Source organism: Mirounga angustirostris, unplaced genomic scaffold, assembly GCF_029215605.1.
Source record: "Mirounga angustirostris isolate CCGP_5_RB_7025 unplaced genomic scaffold, mMirAng1.0.hap1 SCAF_1, whole genome shotgun sequence".
NCBI classification, from domain to species: domain Eukaryota; kingdom Metazoa; phylum Chordata; class Mammalia; order Carnivora; family Phocidae; genus Mirounga; species Mirounga angustirostris.
This window is the reverse complement of record NW_026991709.1, coordinates 23,536,631-23,558,454: the sequence shown is the minus strand read 5'-3', so window position 1 is coordinate 23,558,454 and position 21,824 is coordinate 23,536,631. Positions and strand designations below refer to the sequence as shown.

Sequence of the window (21,824 nt, the reverse complement as noted above, 5' to 3'; positions counted from 1 at the left end):
GGGTAGCTCATGAACAACAGGAGTTTATTTCTCATGGTTCTAGAGGCTGGAAAGTCCTGAGATGATACCAACAGATTTTGTCTGGTGGCTGAATTTTCACTATAACTACATATAGTTGGGGGCAAGAGATCTCTCTGGGGTCTTTTTATTAGGGGTCCCATCTTCCAAAGACCCCACCTCCAAATACCATTACAATGGGGTTTAAATTTCAACATACAAATATGGGGGTGAGCAGCATAAACATTCATATTGCATTAGCTACAAGGGAGAGGCAAATTAAAAGTCTATTGCATTAGCTACGAGGGAGATGCAAATTAAAACCAAAAGAAACTATTTGCTGTCTATCAAGGCAATTGAGATTCAAAAAGTTTATGTCATAGAAGACCATGTAAGGGGGGTAGAGAAAACTGGAAAAGATCAGGAAGGTATTTAGAATGGTAACCATTGTGCTTAATGTTTGAGAGGGTGATTTCAATCAGTGGAAAAGAGAAGGGAATGGGATTCCTGGGTTTTCTGCTTCACAGCTAGCGAGATAAAAGTATAGATCGATCCTTTATCATTATGAAATATCCCTTTAGTAACATTTATTCTTTTAAAAACTGTTGTCTGATATTAGGATAAGTCTCTTCAGTTCTTTTTTTTTAATTTAATTTTATTATGTTATGTTAATCACCATACATTACATCATTAGTTTTTGATGTAGTGTTCCATGATTCATTGTTCGCGTATAACACCCAGTGCTCCATTCAATATGTGCCCTCTTTAATACCCATCACCAGGCTTACCCATCCCCCCTCCCCTCTAGAACCCTCAGTCTGTTTCTCAGAGTCCATAGTCTCTCATGGTTCATCTCCCCTTCCGATGTCCCCCTCTTCATTTTTCCCTTCCTACTATCTTCTTCTTTTTTTTTAACATATAATGTATTATTTGTTTCAGAGTTACACGTCTGTGATTCATCAGTCTTACAGTTCTTTTTATGTGATTTGCATGGCATTTCCTCTTTGCCCTTTAACTTTCAATTTGTATTTTTTTTTTAATTTTTTAAATTTATTTGACAGAGAGAGACAGCGAGAGAGGGAAAACAAGCGGGGGAGTTGGGGAGGGAGAAGCAGACTCCCTGCTGAGCAGGGAGCCCAATGCGGGGCTGGATCCCAGGACCCTGGGATCATGACCTGAGCCAAAGGCAGACGCTTAACGACTAAGCCACCCAGGTGCCGCTCAATCTATTTGTATATTTAGATCTCAAATACGTCACCTGTAGAAAGCCTATATCTGAATCTTGTTATTTTATCCAGCCTGACAACTTTTGCCTTTTGGACGGTACTTCATCCATATGTTGTTGCTGTTATGGTTTGGTTTGTATCTTTCATTTAGCTTCTTGTCTTCTATATATTTATTTTCTTTTAATTCTTTTATTTATCATTTCCTGCTTCCTTTTACATTAAATGAATATTGTGTCATGTAAATTTTTAATTTAATTAATGATTTAAAGTTATCTTTTGAGTTATTTTCTTAGTCATTGCAGTAGGACTTACAATATAAATCTTAACTTTTTGGACTTCGTTCCAGTGAAGATATGAAAACACTCCTCCTCTATTGCTCATTCCCTCCTCCACTTTTTATGCTATTATTTGTATACATATGTATGTCTATATGTGCTTTAAATCCGACAATCCACTGTTACAATTATTACTTTTTATTATATTATGCATTTTAAAGAAGCTGAGAGAAGAGAGTAAATATGTACTTACAGAGTTTGTTTTATAATAACATTTTTATTTACCATTGTTCTTTTCTCTTCATTTCTTGTGGATTTGAAGCTAATTGGTGTCATTTGTTTATGCCAATACAGCTTTTCTTCATCCACCTTTTCTGTGCTGTTATTGTCAAATATATTGCATGTCAATATGTTATAGGTCCAGCAGTACAATCACATAATATTGTTTTAGACAAATGCTTTTTAAATTAGTCAAGAGAAAAGAGGAGAAATGTAATTATACAGCATTTTGTAATTACCTATATAATTATCTTTAACAGAACGCATTGTTTTGGATTTCATTCTGATGTCACTTGCTTTCATCTTGAAGAATTTCCTTTAGAATTTCTTGTAAGATATGTCTCCAAGCAATGAATTCTATTTTCATTTATCTGGAAATGTCTTCATTTACCATAATTTGGGAAATTAGTTATAATTAGTGTAAGATGGGTAACAGAATCTTGATTGACAGGTTTATGTTTTGGTTTTTACTTTCATCATTTTGTTCTATCGCTTCTTTCTTTTTCTCCAAGTTTTAATTTAAATTCCACCTGGTTAACATACAGTGTGATATTAGTTTCTGATATAGAACACAGTGGTTCATCACTTCCATACAGCACTCAGTGCTCATCAAAACTGCACTGCTTAATACCCATCACCTGTTTAGCCTATCCCATCTCCCCTCCATCAACCGTCAGTTTGTTCTCCCTAGTTAAGAGCCTCTTATGGTTTGCTTCTCTCTCTTCTTTTTCCTTCCCCTGTGTTCTTCTGTTTTATTTCTTAAATTCCACATATGAGTGAAATCATATGGTGTTTGTCTTTCTCTGAATGACTTATTTCGCTTAACATAATACACTCTAGCTCCATCCAAGTCATTGCAAATGTCAAGATTTCATTCTTTTTGATGGCTGAGAAATATTCCACCTCTTCTTTATATACCATCTCTTCTTTATTCATTCATCAGTTGGTGGACATTTGGGATCTTTCCATAATTTGGCTATTGTTGACAATGCTGCTATAAACATTGGGGTGCATGTGCCCCTTCAAATCGGTATTTTTGTATTCTTTGGGTAAATATCTAGTAGTGAAATTGTTAGGTCATAGGGTAGTTCTACTTTTAACTTTTTGAGGAACCTCCATACTGTTTTCCAAAGTGCCCTGCACCAGTTTGCATTCCTACCAACAGTGCAAGGGGGTTCCCCTTTTTCCACATCCTTGCTAACATCTGTTGTTTCCTGTGTTATTCATTTTAGCCATTCTGACTGGTGATATCTCATTGTAGTTTTAATTTATATTTCCCTGATGATGAGTGATGTTAAGCATCTTTTCATATGCCTGTTAGCCATCTGGATGTCTTTGGAAAAATATCTCTTCATGTCTTCTGCCCATTTTTTCTTTGGATTATTTGTTTTTTGGGTGTTGAATTTAATATGTTCTTTATAGATTTTGGATACTAACCCTTTATCAGCTATGTCATTTACAAATATCTTCTCCGATTCCAAAGGTTGCCTTTCAGTTTTGTTGATTGTTTCCTTTGCTGTACCAAAGCTTTTTATCTTGATAAAATTCCAATAATTTATTTTTGCTTTTGTTTCCCTTGTCTCAGGAAACATATTTAGTAAGAAGTTGCTACAGCCAATGTCAAAGAGGTTGCTGCCTGTGTTCTCTTCTAGGATTTTGGGGATGGTTTCCTGTCTGACATTCAGGTTTTTCATCCATTTTGAATTTATTTTTGTGTACTGTGTTAACAAAGTGGCCCAGTTTCATTCTTTTGCATGCCCAATTCCAATTAATGAAGAGATTATCTTTTTACAGTTGGATATTCTTTCCTGCTTTCTTGCAGATTAATTGGCCACATAACTGTGAGTCCATTTCTGGATTTTCTATTCTGTTCTATTGATCTATATGTCTGTTTTTGTACCAGTACCATACTGTTTCGACCATTACAGCTTTGTAACATAACTTGAAGTCCAGAATTGCGAAGTCTCCAGCTTTGCTTTGCTTTTTCAAGATTGCTTTGGCTATTCAGGGTCTTTGTGGTGCCATACAAATTTTAGGATTGTTTGTTCTAGCTCTGTGAAAAATGCTCATGATATTTTGATAGGGATTGCTTTAAATGTATAGATTGCTTTGGGTAATATAGACATTTTAACAATATTTGTTCTTCCAATCCATGAGCATGGAATTTCTTTCTATTTCTTTGTGTCATCTTCAATTTCTTTCATCAGTTTACAGCTTTCAGAGTGCAGATCTATTTGTAGGTATCTTCTTTGAATTTGTTGTTTTTGATTATAAGTGGGCTTATTTCTTATTGGGACTCTCATAAATAATGACCAGTTTTTCTCTTGTTGTTTTCAAGATTTTCTCTTTTCCTTTCACTTTTAATATTTTAACTATGATGCATGTGAGTGTATAGCTTTTTGTGTTTATCTTCTTTAGAGTTTATTGAGCTTCTTCAGTGAGTCAGCACATTAACCTTTCATCAAATCTGGAAAGGTTTCAGTCAGTATTTCCTCAAATATTTCTTTTTCTTTTTCTCTCTCTTCTGGTCCAATTACACGTTTGTTGTCCAGTTAACAGTGTCTCACATTTCCTTTAGACGTTATAGTTTTTCTTCAATCTTTCTCTTATTAGTTCTTCATAATTTCTATTTATCTTTCTTTAAACTTGCTTATTCTTTTTTCTTATAGTTGGAAATGGTTGTTAAGTTTCTCTCACAAATGTTCCATTTTGGTCATTATAGTTTTCAACTGCAGAATTTCCATTCTGTTATTTGTAATAATACAAATGTCTTTATTGATACTCTATTTGATGATACATTGTATTTATGCTTTCTTTCATTTTTAAAGCATAGTTTTTGAACGTATTCATGACACGTACTTTGAAGTCTTTGAGTTCTGATACACCATCTGGGCCCCTTCACAGGCAATTTCTAATGCTGCTTTCTTCCCCCGTATGTGTCATACTTTTTTGTTGTTTATTTCCATGATTTGTCATTTTCTGGTAAAAAGCGGACAGTTTAGTTCATACGGTGTAGCCACTCTGAGAACCAATTCCCCCTTTCCAGAGGTTTTTTTGTTTTTATTAGTTTAGTCAATTTTTGTTTAGTGATTTTTGCAAAGCTAATTCTGTGAAATCACTTTTTCCTACATTTTGAAGCCTCTGATGTCCCCTTTCAGATCATTTCCCCTTGCTTTTATCTTTTAGTCCAGCTATCAATGGGTCATCCCTGAGTTGGTATAAGCTGCATTTTACAAAGGTTTTACTTAAGTCCTCTTGGCCATTTAGATTATACCATTTCCTGTTAGATGTCTGTGGCTTATTTCGTCCCCAGTTTCAGCCAAAGATCACCAGCGTGGAGGTATCCTCTCTGGTCACTCCCAAGAAGGTTTAGCCTTGGGCATGCACTCAGTCTTCTAACCTGATGACGGTGAATTTGCATTTCACTCTGAATTTTTGAATTAACTCATTAGAATAGTTTATCACTCAGTCAGTGTTTGGCCAGAGGTTTTATTTAAACCTTTTGTAACAGTGGCTTTTCCACCCTGTGTTTATAAGTCTGTTTACGGTGGCTCAGTTGGTTAAGTGCCCAACCTCTTGATTTCAGCTTAGGTCACAATCTCAGAGTCATGAGATTGAGCCCCGCATCTGTTCTGTGCTCAGTGGGGAATCTGCTTGAGATTCTCTCTCTCTCTCCATCTCCCTCTGTCCCTCCCCCTGCTCAATCCCATGCTCTCTCTCTCTAAAGTAAATGGATACATCTTTTTATAAAAGTCTGTTTGTGGCTTGGGAATGCTTTCAAGCCTACCCCACATCCTGCCTGACTAAGTTCCACCAAATGCATGTACACAAGTTTCCCAATTCCCAGAGTTGACAATGATCCCTAAAAGCCTATTCTTGACTTTCTCTTCCTTTTGTCTTATCTATTAAACTTCTGGCTGTTCTGCCATTTTGCTTGTATAATTAACCGATCACCTTCCTCTTATTTTCTCTCCAATGAGATCTCTATTTTTTTGACAATACCATTAGGCATGGAGGCCTCCATTCTTTGATCCAAATAATATCAGCCCTCTCAGGCAGAACTTTTGCTGGAATGACACCCTTTCTCCATGAGTTGACATGGGGTAGGTGTGGTAACCACTGGTTTTCTCAGCTTGCTCCTTTCCCTACAACTTGAAAGTGAGCCAAGGCAGGGGTACTTGGGGCCCTAGTATTCTTGGTTTGATATGCCTGGGTAAGAATTTCCACCATATAAGTGGAATGTCAGGCGAATGAAGAACTGGTCTTATCAAATGGGCACCTACGTGGAAAAGAACCTCTGTAACAGGGAGCTGGGGCAGTAAGTGAGAAATTCAGGTAACCTACCCCTCCCAGGGTGAAACTACAACCCCAGAATGATAACTGAGAGGAGGAACCCATCTTCTTGATATTATTTCCCTGTAGTAAGATGCCTTGTATAGAGCTACCAGTGCATGCATGTTGCTAGAGAGTGGTGGTAAGGGATGAGGTCATGGCTCAAAGACCACAGATTCTTGCCATTCTTTGAAGGGATTTATTATATTTTCTTGAATGACCATTCCTCTATTTACATTGTTTTTAGGACAGTTTCCAGAGTTTCTATTTTTTAAATTAATTATTATTATTACTTTTTGCATTTATCTCATCATGCCCCATACTTCAAGAGTTGTAAATATCTCCTGAAACCAGTTCTGATCCCTTCAAATTGGAACCATGTCTTCTCATTATATCTCATTATGCCTAGCACAGAGCCTTTCTCATAGCCAATGCCTATAAATGTCTGCTGAACAGGCCATGAGTCATTACTGATACAAAACTATACTAAGCATGAAAAGAAGAGAGTAATGAAAGCTTGTAGAGAAATGTCATGGAAAAGATAGTATTGGAACTGAGCCTTGCCGAAAGACTAAGATCAAGACAGGTGGAAAGGAAAAGAAGAGACAATGCACGCAGGAGTCGAAGCACAAGGAAGGCCTGCCACTTACAGTTATTTCAGACTCTTCAGACTTTTTAAATGACTTTAAAAATTCATGAATTAATTTGTTGTTTGCTGAAGAGAGTGTCTGCTGAACTCCTTTTTCCAACATTCTGGAAACCTCTTGCTCCCCTTAGTTTAGTTGAGTTTTTTTTTTTTTTTTTTTAATGCATGTTAAACTAAACTAAATATTTCCCACTATGTATATGCAAATTAGATTTAAGTACTAGGCTCAAATAAGGATTAACTATTTTTTTGGTTTTGTTTTGTTTTAGCCTACATGGGTATGTAGTGAGATATTTTTAAAGCTGTGAAGTCTCTGGTAAGTTTTTTCTGTTGCATACTGCACTGCAGAATATTTAACATCTCTCACTACCATTCTCTGAATGTCAGTAGCACCATTTCAATCATTGTAACTATTAAAACCCCTTAGCCAACTTCCCAAATATACACTTTTATAAGAATGTGGTCATACAATGCATATATTCTATAATTTGTGTGTGTATAACTACAATATATCTTTGATAGAATCCAGTGCCAGTGTGTCTGGTCTATCTCATTCTTTTAAACCATTGTTTGCTTAGAGTATTATGGATATTTTCTATTTTTCTATTCTAAAACAAACATTTGGGGGCGCCTGGGTGGCTCAGTCGTTAAGCATCTGCCTTCAGCTCAGGTCATGATCCCGGGGTCCTGGGATCGAGCCCCACATTGGGCTCCCTGCTCAGCGGGAAGCCTGCTTCTCCCTCTCCCACTCCCCCTGTTTGTGTTCCCTCTCTCGCTGTGTCTCTCTCTGTCAAATAAATAAAATAAAATCTTAAAAAAAAATAAAACAAACATTTGGTTGGTCTCTTAAAATTTTCCAAGTAGATTTGATTTGATTGGCTCTTAAAAACTTTTGAAATTATTTGCTATCAGACTAATTTCTAATCACCATAGATCAAATAAAATTTATTTAAAAATATATAATACTTTTTATCTTAAATTTTACTTTCTATAAACCTGATTTCTTTTTAATTTTTACAACCCGCAAAGGTTCTGTTATTGTATTTTAAGAGCGAAAAACTGAGGATCAAAGAGGACAAACAACTTGAAATGATTAAAAAAGATTAAGAGAGGTAAATGCAGCATTAGTCATAATAGGCAAGCTATGGAAAAAACCTACGTGTCCATCAATGGATGAATGGCTAAAGAAGCTGTATCTATACACAATGGATTGTATTTCCACCATTAGAGAGAAAGAAGTCTTGCCATTTGTGACAATATGCATAAGCCTGAAGCATTACGCTAAGTGAAATAAGCTAGACAGAGAAAGACAAATATTGCATAGTATCACTAAGATGTGGAATCTAAAAAAAAAAAAAAAAGTCAACTCATAGAAAAGTGGTTGTCAGTGTCTGGGGAGGGTGGTAAAAGGATATTAGCTTTCAGCTATAAGATGAATGCGGTCTATAAAACATGGTGACTATCATTGATAACACAGTACTGTATAATTGAAATTTGCTTAGAGTAGCACTTAGATATTCTTACATACATACATACATACATACAAACATACATACATACATGGGTATGTTAATTAAGTAGATGAAGAAAATCCTTGACCATGAATATGTACATAAAATTAGCAGGATGTACACTTTAAATATCTTACAATTTTATTTGTCAATTATACCTCAGTGAAGCTGAGATTTTTTTTTAAGAGCCAGAGGCAAATTTGAAACCAGGATTTATCCCTTTTCCTTTGCACTCTACAGCTAAACTGCACTCCTGTATTTTGTTCTGAATTAACCACTTCACACTTCTATCAATAATCTTGAATTTTAGTCTTTTAAAATATTTCTGCCATCATCCAACTCTCTTGAATAGGAACTAGTGTGTAAATTGAAATGTCTCTTCCAAAGAAAGCCTGTAAGCAGCTAAATTGTTTAGAAATTGGGGAAATGTCTCTTCCCTTGCCTACAAGATCGTATTCCATTTAGCAGTTGCAATTGTTTAGATCAAAGTTAAGGGACACATGAAATTCACTGTGAAGTCTGCAAACTGCAGAACATGTGGCATTTATTTCTTCAGTTTGTTTCAGCATAAACCCTTGAAATTTACCCTTATTTCTGAACACATTTTCTAACAGGCATTACTGTCTTCAATGCATGTTTAATGTCAAAGAATAAACAAGGACAATTTCCTTGAAGACATATTCTGATTGTTTGGAAAACATCAAAAACATTAACAATTCTTGTAATGAGCAATAAATTGTGCATCGTTCTTTTAAGCACAAGCATTTTCTGACAAAGCATTATGCCAGATCTCCATTAGGTGTACTGTGCTTGCATTTTTTCTTACTACTGTGCATGCAGTCTTTATTATTACATATGAATTACCTTATATCTAGCAGCCCCCCCAAAAAACGGACTAACCAATTATATAAAAGGATTAGAAGAGAAAATAAATGTCCATTTCCAGAAATTGTATTTCACCCAAATCTCATTTTTGCAGTCTACAAATTCCTGTTCCCCAGATTAAATTTGTTTTCAAAAGTAAACTCCAGAATGATGATTATAGCATGATTATCTTAACTGGGACTCTGAAGTGGATATAATTTTTTCTTTCTGTTTTAGTAGTAAGTCCTTATCTAAAATAGGCAGTTATCAAAGAAAATGAAGGAGGAAGGATGGCATGATTGGACTTTGTTTTTTGTTTTTGTTTTGTTTTTTCCATTTAATGATCAAGAGCTCATTCTTGTTGCATGCTTCATATAGTACTAGAATAAAGCTCATTTGACTCCTTAATGCTTTGCACTTCAGGAAGCCATTTTATCCTAAAATTTCTTGACTATATCCATGAAAGTTAACTCTGTAGATTTCAATATAATTAGAAGTTGAAGGATCTTAAGAGCACATGAATAGACTGATATTATATCAGAAAATAAAAACAAACCCTGTCATTTATAGGACAATATTTTGGGTTCTTCAGCCTGAGTACTAACTTAATAAAATATTTTACCCACTGTAGCCAGGAACATATTATCATAAGTTTATTCAGATATTTAGAAAATTATATCTTCTTTGAAACATTAGATTTTTAAATTACAGATTTATTGACAGTTTCAGCACAAAGGAGAAAATTCCTTTGTGCACTTAATCCATTAATTTGTGTATCTGAGCAGGAGTCAAAAAGAACAGGCAGTAAGTGATTATTATATATTTATAAATACAAGTAATAATAAATAATTGTAAGTTACACTTAGTTATTTAAAAGCAAAAGCAAATGAACAACCACGGAAGGGCATATTGATATAAGCGTGTGTGTGTTTGTGTATGTATGAAACTACTGAACACTCAAGTATATCATAATCAATTTATGTCACACTGCATTATATAAGTTCTAATTATAATCTCTCTTACCTTTCTATAAACTCATTTTCTAAATTAAAATTACTCAGATCATCAAGATATCATTATATTCCTTAAGATAAACATCATTAGCCTTTACTAACTTGTTTTTTAAACTACTTTATGATCCATGTTATTACTTACTCTTTACAAACTTTATAAACTATTATATGGTGAAACAGTGCTTTGTACTTAGCAAATAAAATGAACAGAATTTTATTTAAAAAAAAGATATTGAGCAGCCTGTTTTTGTGCAGACATCAGTTCTTTAAACGTGTGGAAATTAAAATTTTGATTCTCCAAACAGATTTTTTTTAAAGATCATATTTATTCATTTGAGAGAGAGAGAGAGCATCTGAAAGAGAGAGAGAGCAGGGGAAGTGGCAGGCAGAGGGAAAGGAGAAGCAGACTCCCTGATGAGCAGGGAGCTCCCCCACCATGTGGAGCTTGATCCCAGGACCCACGCATCATGACCCAAGCTGAAGACCAATGCTTAACAGATGGAGCCACCCAGGCGCCCCTCCAAACAGTAGATTTTAAGTTATATAGTAGTTCTTACATGGTAAATTGATTGCCTATGGAAGACAATAGTATTCTTAAATATTTTAAGTATAATTATGCTTAAAGAGAGCTTGGTTATGTTAAATAACTTGTCTAAAAGATTGCATATTTGGGAATTAAACTGAATTTTGAAGCAAAACCTTTATTTAAAAATATTAACATTTGTGTTTATCTAAACCAAAAAAAAGAGTAATGTTTATTAAAAAATGTAAAATGTCCAGAATGCATAAAGTGTAAACTAAGATCCCCTAATTGTAACCTTCCATATATTTATTTCATTTTATTAGAAATTTCCCACCTTAAATTAAACATAGATATTTGTGAGGAAAATGAAGTGCTGTATACCGAATTGTCTCTGTATTCAGTGTGTATATTGTGTGTGTGAGTGTGTGTGCAAGCCTGTGTGTTAGAGACAGAGATCGATAAGACGACTATTCCATGTGAGGATACAAAGCTCTCCCTTTTTGTTTCCACTGACTAGATAATATTTTATTGTCTGAATTCCTAAAAGGAAAATAATGTTTTTAATCTTCAAAAACTAGAGAGCATTAACTAAAAATACATGATTAAAAACAAATGACAAGGAGAAAAATGTGTAAGGGAGAGCATGGCAGAGCAAATATGCTGAAGGGTTTTTACTATTTTACAAATGGATAGTAGATGAACTACAGCAAACATCTTCTGAATTCCCTTTTATGCCCAAAATCATTTAAGAAACATCATTTCAGGGATTAAAAAACCGATATATACACAGCTGAAACAGAAAGGAGCTCTCATCATTGATGGGGTTTGGGTAACAAATACTAGTACCATTGCATAATGCAAGTTTGAGCCTCTATACTGATCCAAACGGCTGGAGATAAATCTGAGAGGCCCTTATTAATTCAGAGTCCAAAAGGAACAATGCTCAATTGCTCAAATGTTGTAGACTGTATTTCTTTCACAAAAAGGGGCCAGTGGTGAATGTTCTAATGTTGGCAGAGTTTCTCTGTTCCGTAAAATTATCCAGGAACATGAGGTGTCAGATTAGCATTAACTCAGCTATACTAAATCTGTGACTTCCAACACTAGGTTTATGGTCTAATACTATAAGAGCTATTTTATCTATGTGATTGGTAAAGGTGATAAATAGATTATCGGTGAAAATATACCTTTATACAAATCAAGGGCATTCAAATTGACAGTATGTATCAATATTTGATATGTGCATTCAGCACTTTGATAAAGTGGTTCCACTTATGAAAATTTCACCTAGAGGAAAATCATTTAGATGTGTACAAATGCATGAACAATAACATGGTATAGCATTGGTGATAATAATAAAAAGATACATTTTTAAAATTTTATGTGTTGGTAGTGATTTAAAATAGCTTTAATTTTTCAGACTATCTCCAATAACATGTTAGAATGCAGAAGGAGAGATTTTTGAAAAGTAATTTTAAGAAGCAAGTAATTTAAAATGTTTAAAAAGTGGTAATAGAGCTTGTTTTATTTTCATTCTTTCAGATGTTGAAAAACCAAAACTCTAAACGATTTAGAAATGCATAATATTGCATATTACTCCTCTGTGCATACTATTTATATATGTACATTTGATGCATATTATAACTAAATCTTATTTACTAGAAATCTGAGCAAATGAGAAGAATAATGAGTAGAGTTAGAGAAAGAGGTGTGGGCTTATAGAAATGCTTATCTCAATTTGAATACCACTTCTACCATCTGTATAATTTTCAGCAAGTAATTGATTTTCCCTAATTTTCAATTCTATCACTTGAACAATCAGCCTAGTGAAGATTTCATTTGTGTAACCATGGGTATTAAATTAGGCAATACTTGTGTAGTACTCAATGAAATGCTAAGACGTAAATGTTCAAGGATGGCAGTTGTATTTTTTTTCACTATTATTATTACTATTGTTATTGATTTATATATTTGTTAAAGGGATCTCTGAAGTCATCTAACACAATAATTGTGCATGTATGCCTTTACACAGATCAACCAGGCTCTGTTAGAACATTTTTAAATTCAGGGAAACATTATGCTTTTAAGAAGTTCCATTATCTATAAATGTTATAATTTTGTATACTTGCTGCTATACTAAATATATACATGGGTATATGCCAACAAAATTGTTAGCTTTTGTCATTTTAACATTTACTCAAAATTCTCATGAGTTTGCCTAACAATTTATAAGCAAGTAAGTTATACATTTAACTATTTTATTACTTAGAACAAATTAAAAGATAGTTATAATCAGTTTCATGGCAAAGTGTGCAGTGATGGATTTTCTTTGGAAACCCAATTAAATGACACATATATTGAAGATGGGAGGCTCATATGTTGCAGAACAAGGCTGATGTTTTGTACCATTCTTTTTTTTTTATTAACATATAATGTATTTTTTGTTTCAGGGGTACAGGTCTGTGATTCAACAGTCTTACACAATTCATAGCACTCACCATAGCACATACCCTCCCCAATGTCCATCACCCAGCCACCCCATCCCTCCCATCCCCCACCACTCCAGCAACCCTCAGTTTGTTTCCTGAGATTAAAAGTCACTTATGGTTTGTCTCCCTCTCTGGTTTTTTGCCATTCTTGAGAAATAATGTTTAGTAGTTGGGAAGATGGCAGAGCTGTGCCACACCATATTTCCACTAAATAAACCTTTTTTAAAATGAGAGTTTGCTTACTAATATGTCAAATCTCATTTTGGTGGGATTTTGGTGGGAGAGAGGATTAAGAGCTTGAGGCAATCACTATTCAGCCATCTTTAAGGAAAGCAACCACATAGAGGGAATCTTTGACTTTTGTGTGTATTTTTTTTATATATATAGAACTGCTAGATTGCTTCCTTTTGCATATAGCTAGAATATAATTAAAATAGATAATTTGAGAAAGTAATTACTGAGTTCTTCTTTCAGTCTTTGCACATTCATTAAGGATTATATATAAATCCAAATGAGCCTAAGAAGTATAGTTGTTGACAGCTCAAAAGCTATCTTGAGTTATAATATTAAGAACAGTCATCTTTTTTCATAAATATCTGTGTTTAATTTGGAACTATGCAAAGTTATATTAATTTGTCTAATCAAGGTTTTAAAATACTTCAGAGTAGGGGTGCCTGGGTGGCTCAGTCGTTAAGCGTCTGCCTTCGGCTCAGGTCATGATTCCAGGTCCTTGGGATCGAGCCCCGCATCGGGCTCCCTGCTCAGCGGGAAGCCTGCTTCTCTCTCTCCCTCTCCCACTCCCCCTGCTGTGTTCCCTCTCTCGCTGTGTCTCTCTCTGTCAAATAAATAAATAAAATCTTTAAAAAAAAATAAAATAAAATAAAATAAAATACTTCATAGTAATAAATGATAAACTAGCAGAACATTCTGAGTTTATATTTTATATTTATTCTAAATGGAAAACAAAGACAACTTTGTTTCCTTTTTTCATCTTACTTAAATTTTCAACTATTAATTGCCTTGGTAAGTCATTATTTTTATAAGATAAACTCTATGCAAAATGATACCTTTTCTACCTGGGCCTTTTCAAAATATATGTTACAGGCAGTTTCTTTTTGTTAAAACCAAAAGAGAGACGATGATGTTATGTGAAGAGTTACTGCGTTGCAGCCACTGGCTCCCTGTGAGTAAACTCAAAATAGGTTAATTGCATAGGATTTCTTTCTTTCTTTTTTTTTAAAGATTTTATTTATTTATTTGACAGAGAGAAAGAGAACAAGTAGGCAGAGAGGCAGGCCGAGGGAGAGGGAGAAGCAGGCTTCCTGCGGAGCAGGGAGCCCGATGTGGGGCTCGATCCCAGGACCCCAGGATCATGACCTGAACCGAAGGCAGCCTCTTAACCAACTGAGCCACCCAGGTGCCCCAATTACATAGGATTTCAAGCCAGAGCACAGGTACAAAAGTCTAGCATTAGTAGATATTTAAAGTCCTGAACGCGATTACAGTGTGAATTGCATGAGTTTATTCTAACGTTGATAATCTTTCTAGTTTTCACCCTTTATTCTCAACATTGATTCCTGCTTAGTTATCCAACGTTCATTAGTAAATGAATAATTTATTTTTTCAATTGAAAGTTATCTTTGGTAAAAAAAAAAAAAAAATGAAAAGGACAGAGAAATTGAATAGGAAGTTATGTTAAAAGTAGGATTTTTTTCAGACAGTTTAATTATATTAGAAAATTATACTATTGGTAAGGTATATTGAACAGTTTTGTATCACAGGAGAAGCAGATGTTTATCAAAATCTATGAATTAAAGTATACAGAAATATGTTTTTAAACTTTTCCTTATAAAAAAAAAAACCTTTTCCTTATTAACTTAAATTTCAGGTTTTTATCCATTTTGCCACAGTAATCTTTGGGTTAATCATCCAAGAAGACAAAATGCAAAGAAATAAAAGTTTTGAAGGGGCCTGGGTGGCTCAGTCAGTTAAGCGTCTGCCTTTGGCTCAGGTCATGATCTCAGGGTCCTGGGATTGAGCCCTAAATTGGGCTTCCTGCTCAGCAGGGAGTCTCCTTCTCCCCCCCCCCAACCTTCCCCTTTGCTCCTCTCTCTCGCTTGTTCTCTCTCTCTCAAATAAATAAATAAATTATTTTATGTGAAAAATATCATTATTATTTTATTCCAATAAACCACACTTAATTTCTGAAATGAATAGCACATACTTGAAGTATATATTTACAGTTTCAGATGATTATTGATGTAATTATATCCAAAAACTTAAAAAAGCCATTCAGAATCCTACATTAATATAGAAAAGGAGAGACAAAATGGAAGCCATAGTTATTGGGTAACATTCTTTTCTCTCCAACCAGTCAATAAAGAAGTCCCCTCTCAATTAAAAGGGCAATCTCTCAGTTCCCCGACCTTCATGGTGGGCCCCACCACTGGACTTTATTCCTAGGAAGAGGAGAGTACAGAGGCTCATTTGTGACAGACTGTCCTTTCTTAAACTACAAAAGTTATTGGCTAATGTATTTATTAGAAATAATGCATGCTTAATCAGAGTTTACCTACCACATATCAGTTTATATGTTTTGATATATATTTACCAAATATGTGACTATATACACTAGATGTGGAGGCAATTTCCTTACTGAAGTAGAATCAAAAGCAAATCTGGTGTGGGGCGCGTGGGTGGCTCAGTTGGTTAAGCGTCTGCCTTCAGCTCAGGTCATGATCCCAGGGTCCTGGGATTGAGCCCCACATCGGACTCTCTGCTCAGCGAGGAACCTGTTTCTCCCTCTCCCACTGCCTGCCATTCCCCTTACTTGTGCTCTCTCTCTGTTAAATAAAGAAAGAAAGAAAATCTTAAAAAAAAGAAAAGCAAATCTGGTGTGACTAGTACATATTAACGAATCATTGTACAATAGGAAGTTTAAGAAAAGGATTTCTGTTAAGGAATAATGCATTAATGTTCATTCATCATTCCCTAATCATATAGATAGATAGTAGATAGATGAATAGATAGATAGATATAGATATTGATATATATATAGAGAGAGAGAGAGAGAGAAAGATGTTCAGTAAGTTGAAGTGAATTACTCTTATATCGCCTTACATTAATACTTATTACCACTCACAAATTAATAGCCTAATTTTATTCAGGTACCACTATTCAATATTTTTATATGATCATAATAGAAATACTGAGTTTAATCATTCATTTTCTACTTCTAAGAGTACACAATAGTTCAGGAAACAATACGAAAAAAGAAAAACATTATTAAGCTCTAATGAAGATAACATTAATTACACAAAACTCATTTTAGAAGTTAATCACATAAGGAAGAATTGTAATAGAGATTTAGCAGGTAACCTATAATACAAGGCCACATTAATTTATAAAGAACCAAAGAGAAATTTATTTTAAAAGATTAATCAGAGAGATATTTTCTTCTTTACCTGAAGGAAAATTAGAACTGGTACATAATGCCCCATGAAATTTAGGATTTTTTTTTTCCCTTTTAATACTTGGATGTCATAAAAATGAACTGGATTTCATCATTGTTTTTCTTAGACTACAGGCTTAACGATTGGCAGTTGAGTTGAAAACCTCGTATCTATAAAATCCAAAGTGTAATGTATCATCATAAGTGGAAGATTCTAATAAGTCTAGCATGTCCCTTCCCTTCTTTCCAGTCCACATTACAATGACATCAACTTCTAGTTTGTTTCAGATGGAGGCAAGTGCAGTGGCTTATTTCTGACAGACTGTCCTATCTTAAACTACAAAGAATATTGGTTGATTAATTTATTAGGAATGATACTTGATCTAGAGTTTTCTTTCTCACATTAGCTAATTAGGAAATTTTTTCCTGCTAAAGTAAAATTTAAATAAATATCTAGCATTAGAACTTTGTGCAGGGAGAAGTTTAATTCTAAGGAAAGGATATCTTTGGAGTCATAATGCATTGTTTCCCTTTCAGTTTTCCCTAAACATAGTAAAATTTATATTTATAGAAGTGAAGGAGGTTGAACTGTGTATTAATCTCTATAAAATTCAGAGAAGAAATAAAACGGGCTATGTCTAGTTAAACTTGAACTTGAACTCAGCCTTAAAAAAATGAAGAGAAGATTCAGTATTGGAAGAGGACAGAGAAGACACTGCTGAAATTGAAGCCAAATATATAGGAAAGAGGACTAATGCAAGAGAACAAAACAAGATAAAAATGGCCACTTACGTAAATTCAAGAGTTTCTGTTATTCATTCAGTTTAAAAATAGTTTTAGAGCACCACCTTTTGGGAGATGATTTTCTACTGGTCCCTTATGTTTCTGAACATCTTGGAAGCAAAGGCACTGGCAGCTTTTTTTCCAGACCGTATTTTCAAGACCGTCTATGCAGTGAACCACCCAGAAAGATAGAGACGGCGTCTTTCTCAGAGCAAAGAGAAGACTTGTTTGCTAGCCACAATAATAAGGTTAATGTCTCCCTCTGGGCCAAAGTTTGGGTGGGTTTGATTGTATCACCTGACAAAAGATGGGTGTTTTCTGAAATTGGAGTTCTTCAGATGGGAGCAAAAATACTTCCTGTGTTACATCCACCATGATCCATCTGAATCATTGCCGTGAGACCTGGGGAAGCATGGGGAACCAGAGCAAACATGAAGTTCATGGTATCTGTTTTGCTGTGTGTAAAAACCCATTTGTTTCTGATGTAGGAATCTTCTGTTAGCTTGAAAGGAGAATAAAATCTCAGCCCCTTTATAGTTGTTGACACTTACCATGTGCTAGGCATTTTTTAAAGCACTGGAGACCCTAATTGAACAAAGTAGACTATAAATTCCACTCTACTGGGGCGCCTGGGTGGCTCAGTCGGTTAAGCGTCTGCCTTCCGCTCAGGTCATGATCCCAGGGTCCTGGGATCGAGCCCCGCATCAGGCTCCCTGCTCCGCGGGAAGCCTGCTTCTCCCTCTCCCACTCCCCCTACTTGTGTTCCCTCTCTCGCTGTGTCTCTCTCTGTCAAATAAATAGATAAAATCTTTAAAAAAAAAAAAATTCCACTCTACTGAGCTTACATTCTAGAGATGTGAAATTTTAAATTCTAAAATTTTAAAGGAGTTAGAGTAAAATTTACATAACGAGGTGCCCTGTGAAAACGTCAGAATGATCATATACTTGAAAGATGTTACTTATTTTTTTATGCACACACAGATGAATGTTATTATAGCACTGTTTCTCAAAATGAACAAACAGAAAAACTGGAAATAACTTGAATGTCCATTAGAAAGGGAATTCTTATGGTTAACTAAATTGTGGTATATGGGGCGCCTGGGTGGCTCAGTCGGTTAAGCGTCTGCCTTCGGCTCAGGTCATGATCCCAGGGTCCTGGGATCGAGCCCCGCATCGGGCTCCCTGCTCAGTGCGAAGCCTGCTTCTCCCTCTCCCGCTCCCCCTCTTGTGTTCCCTCTCTCGCTGTGTCTCTCTCTGTCAAATAAATAAATAAAAAATCTTAAAAAAAAAAATAAAAAATAAAAAATAAATTGTGGTATAGACATAAAATAGATTTTGCTTATGCTAAAAAAGAAAAAGAAAAAAAAAAAAAAAAAAAGACAGTATTCACTTACCCAGAAGATAGTTCATAACCTAACAAGTGAAAAAGCAAGTGTAGGTTTTGAGTGCATTAATATAGATTGCTTTTCAATGACAAAAATAATGAAGGTAGGAAGGAAAGAAGGAAGGGAGTAAAGAAGAAAAAAGGAATAAATGAAAGAAGGAAGGAGGGGAGGGAAGGAAGAAAGGAGGGAAGGAAGGAAAGTAGGAAGGAAGGAAGGAAGGAAAACACTCTATATTAGTCCCATAATTATTCCATATTAACCTTTGGTAATCTCTGAAAATATGAGTGAAGGGAGAGGGTAAGATTATATATATACATATGTATGTGTATAAAATGGTATGTATGTCTTTTTTTTTAAGTTTTGATTTAAATTCCAATTAGTTAACCTACAGTGTAATATTAATTTCAGGTGTACAGTATAGTGATTCAACACTTCCATACCAGGTGGTGCTCATCACAAGTGTCCTCCTTAATCTCCATCACCTATTTAACCCATCCCCCCCACCTCCCTTCTGGTAACCTTCAGTTTGTTCTGTATACATAAGAGTCTGTTTCTTAGTTTGCCTCTCTCTCTCCCCTCCCTTCGCTCATTTGTTTTGTTTCTTAAATTCCACACATAAGTGAAATCATATGGTATTTGTCTTTCTCTGACTTATTTTGCTTAGCATAATACTCTCTAGCTCCATCGACGTTGTTGCAAATGGCAAGATTTCATTCTTTTTACAACTGAGTAATATTCCGTTGCATATATATGCCCCCTCTTGATGGACACTTGGTCTGTTACCATAATTTGGCTATTGTAGATGTTATTTAATAGAGGGCAGTAATAAGTGTTGTAGGACTGGAGCCTAAAACTAATGGATGAGTACATATTTTATATCCAACTAGGAACTCTTTAATGGCATATATATATTTTTTTCACATTAACGTTTAGTTTATTGATCCTCTCATGAAAAATCTGCACAACCAGATAAAGCCACTGCAGCATCTTTACTCCTTCTGTTGTCCAATCTCCAGCTCACTTTTTCCCAGCACCAACATTGGCTTTTGCAGCCCCCCTGACTTTCTTCATTCTGTTCTTGCGTTCCTTTCGCTGTTTTCTTGATGTCTTTTTCTTCTCATACAGGCCATGTCTTGCAAGTCTGTGTTTGGGTTCATTTTTCTTTGCATAATCCAAGGAATCATATATCATGCCAAAGCCGGTTGTCTTGTCACCACCAAAATGGGTTCGAATTCAAACACAAATATGACATCTGGTGTGGTCTTGTACATTTTGGCTAGTTTTTCCCGAATTTCTGTTTTAGGTACTGTTGCCTTTCCGGGGTGAAGAACATCAATGACCATCTGTTTCCGCTGAAGTAGTCGGTTAGTCATGAACTTCCTGGTCCGGATAGTTACTGTGTCGTTCATGATGGCAACCTAATGGCATATATTTTTAAATTATTAATAGCAGTGAGAATAGAGACAAAGTTATTTAATCACTTGTGTTTCAGGGACAGTGGTTTAACTACAATTTTAGCATTTACTGTACAAAGGGGTTAATAAAAAATTAGAAAAAATAAGTTATACAGAAGTTGACAGAGTCAGGAAAAAATGATAGAGTAGTCATGAAGATAGAACTATGGCCTTAGAAATTACAAATCTGGATATTAATAACATGGATGAGAAGAAAAAAATTTATGAATGGACTTCACTTTTGTTTTAGGTACCTTGAGTTTGGGATGGTAGTAAGAATTCCAAGTGAAAGGGCTCATGAGGAGGTCAAAAATTTAGCCCCAGAATTTAGAAAAAAATTCGAATGTAAGAGATGATTTAGGATCATCCCAAGTAGAGAATTGATTTCTAAAGCTGTGAGAAAAGACAAGCTCTCAAGGATGTTGCAAAAGTGAAAGCACAAATGGCCAAAAACTGAATATTGAATCACCTGACTTCCAGAAAATTGTAGAAAATGATCCACCAAAAAGAAATAGAAGAGGCGAAAAAGAAGCAGAGGAGGACAAGGGGATTCCAAGATAGTACATGAGCCTAACTACCAAGACAGAAAATAGAGTCAGCAAAGAGGGAATGACTACTTTGTAAGTAGTGAAAAAAGAATATTAATACTGGGGGAGAAACTATAGTGACCTTCAATTTTGTAAGGCCAGAGGCCATAGAATTCATAGAGATCAAATAAGATAGTTTTAAAGCAATTTATTTTTAATGTTATATAAAGTTATGAAATTAATTTCAAGAAATGCTATGTTGACAAGTTATCTCTGATTCATTTTTTGACTGGCAAATAATTTCATCAGATAAGAAATGTTTCATTTATAAAATATCATTTAAGTAAATCTCTTACTCTTCGTCTGTAATGTAATTTAAACATTACAATTAGTAGTAATAGTGCCTAACAATAATTTTCTTTATTTTCAAGAAGTCTTTTCTATACTGAGTTTTCAGGGATATCCATTAGTTTCTTCTATTCACTCAGGTATATTAACAGGTAATGAAATTGTGAAATGATTCACTATGAGCAAAGGGATACGGTATCAGAGGAACAATAAAAATTCTTCAGTATTTCCTTCATTTTTTATTTCATTAACTTGCTTGTTGCTTTGGGAAAGAAAATGTATTTTCACCTTAGTTTTTCAATTTGTGATATAATAATAATAATAATAATAATAATAATAATAATAATAGTAATACCTGCTTCAAACTTATCTAAAATGGTATAATTGATTTCAAAGCAAATAAAAAGAGAGCGAGAGAGAAGGAGAGTATAATTTAAAGTTTCATTTCAGGGCTAAATAGTTTGGAGGATTTTTCATTATATTACTTGGTTTAGCTACACCACTTCATTATATTTAATAGTAATATGAAAAATATGTATTTCTCTAAAATATATGTGAACTCCTAAGCTTCCGTCTCTCTCACCTAATTCTGTCTAGGTTTATGAATAACCACTAAGTTCATTAGAAACTACTGATGTGTGCAAAATAATTTGATACTTTCATATATTTAACTTTGTGAAAAAATATTTTAAATGCTGTCAGAGTTGATGCCACTTTTAAG

The 21,824-nt window shown here is 34.6% G+C and overlaps 1 pseudogene; it reads right to left on the bottom strand.

Moving 5' to 3' along the window:
* Positions 1 to 19,702: 19,702 nt before the first annotated feature.
* Positions 19,703 to 20,189, bottom strand: LOC123834483 (small ribosomal subunit protein eS24-like; annotated as a pseudogene).
* Positions 20,190 to 21,824: the final 1,635 nt, after the last annotated feature.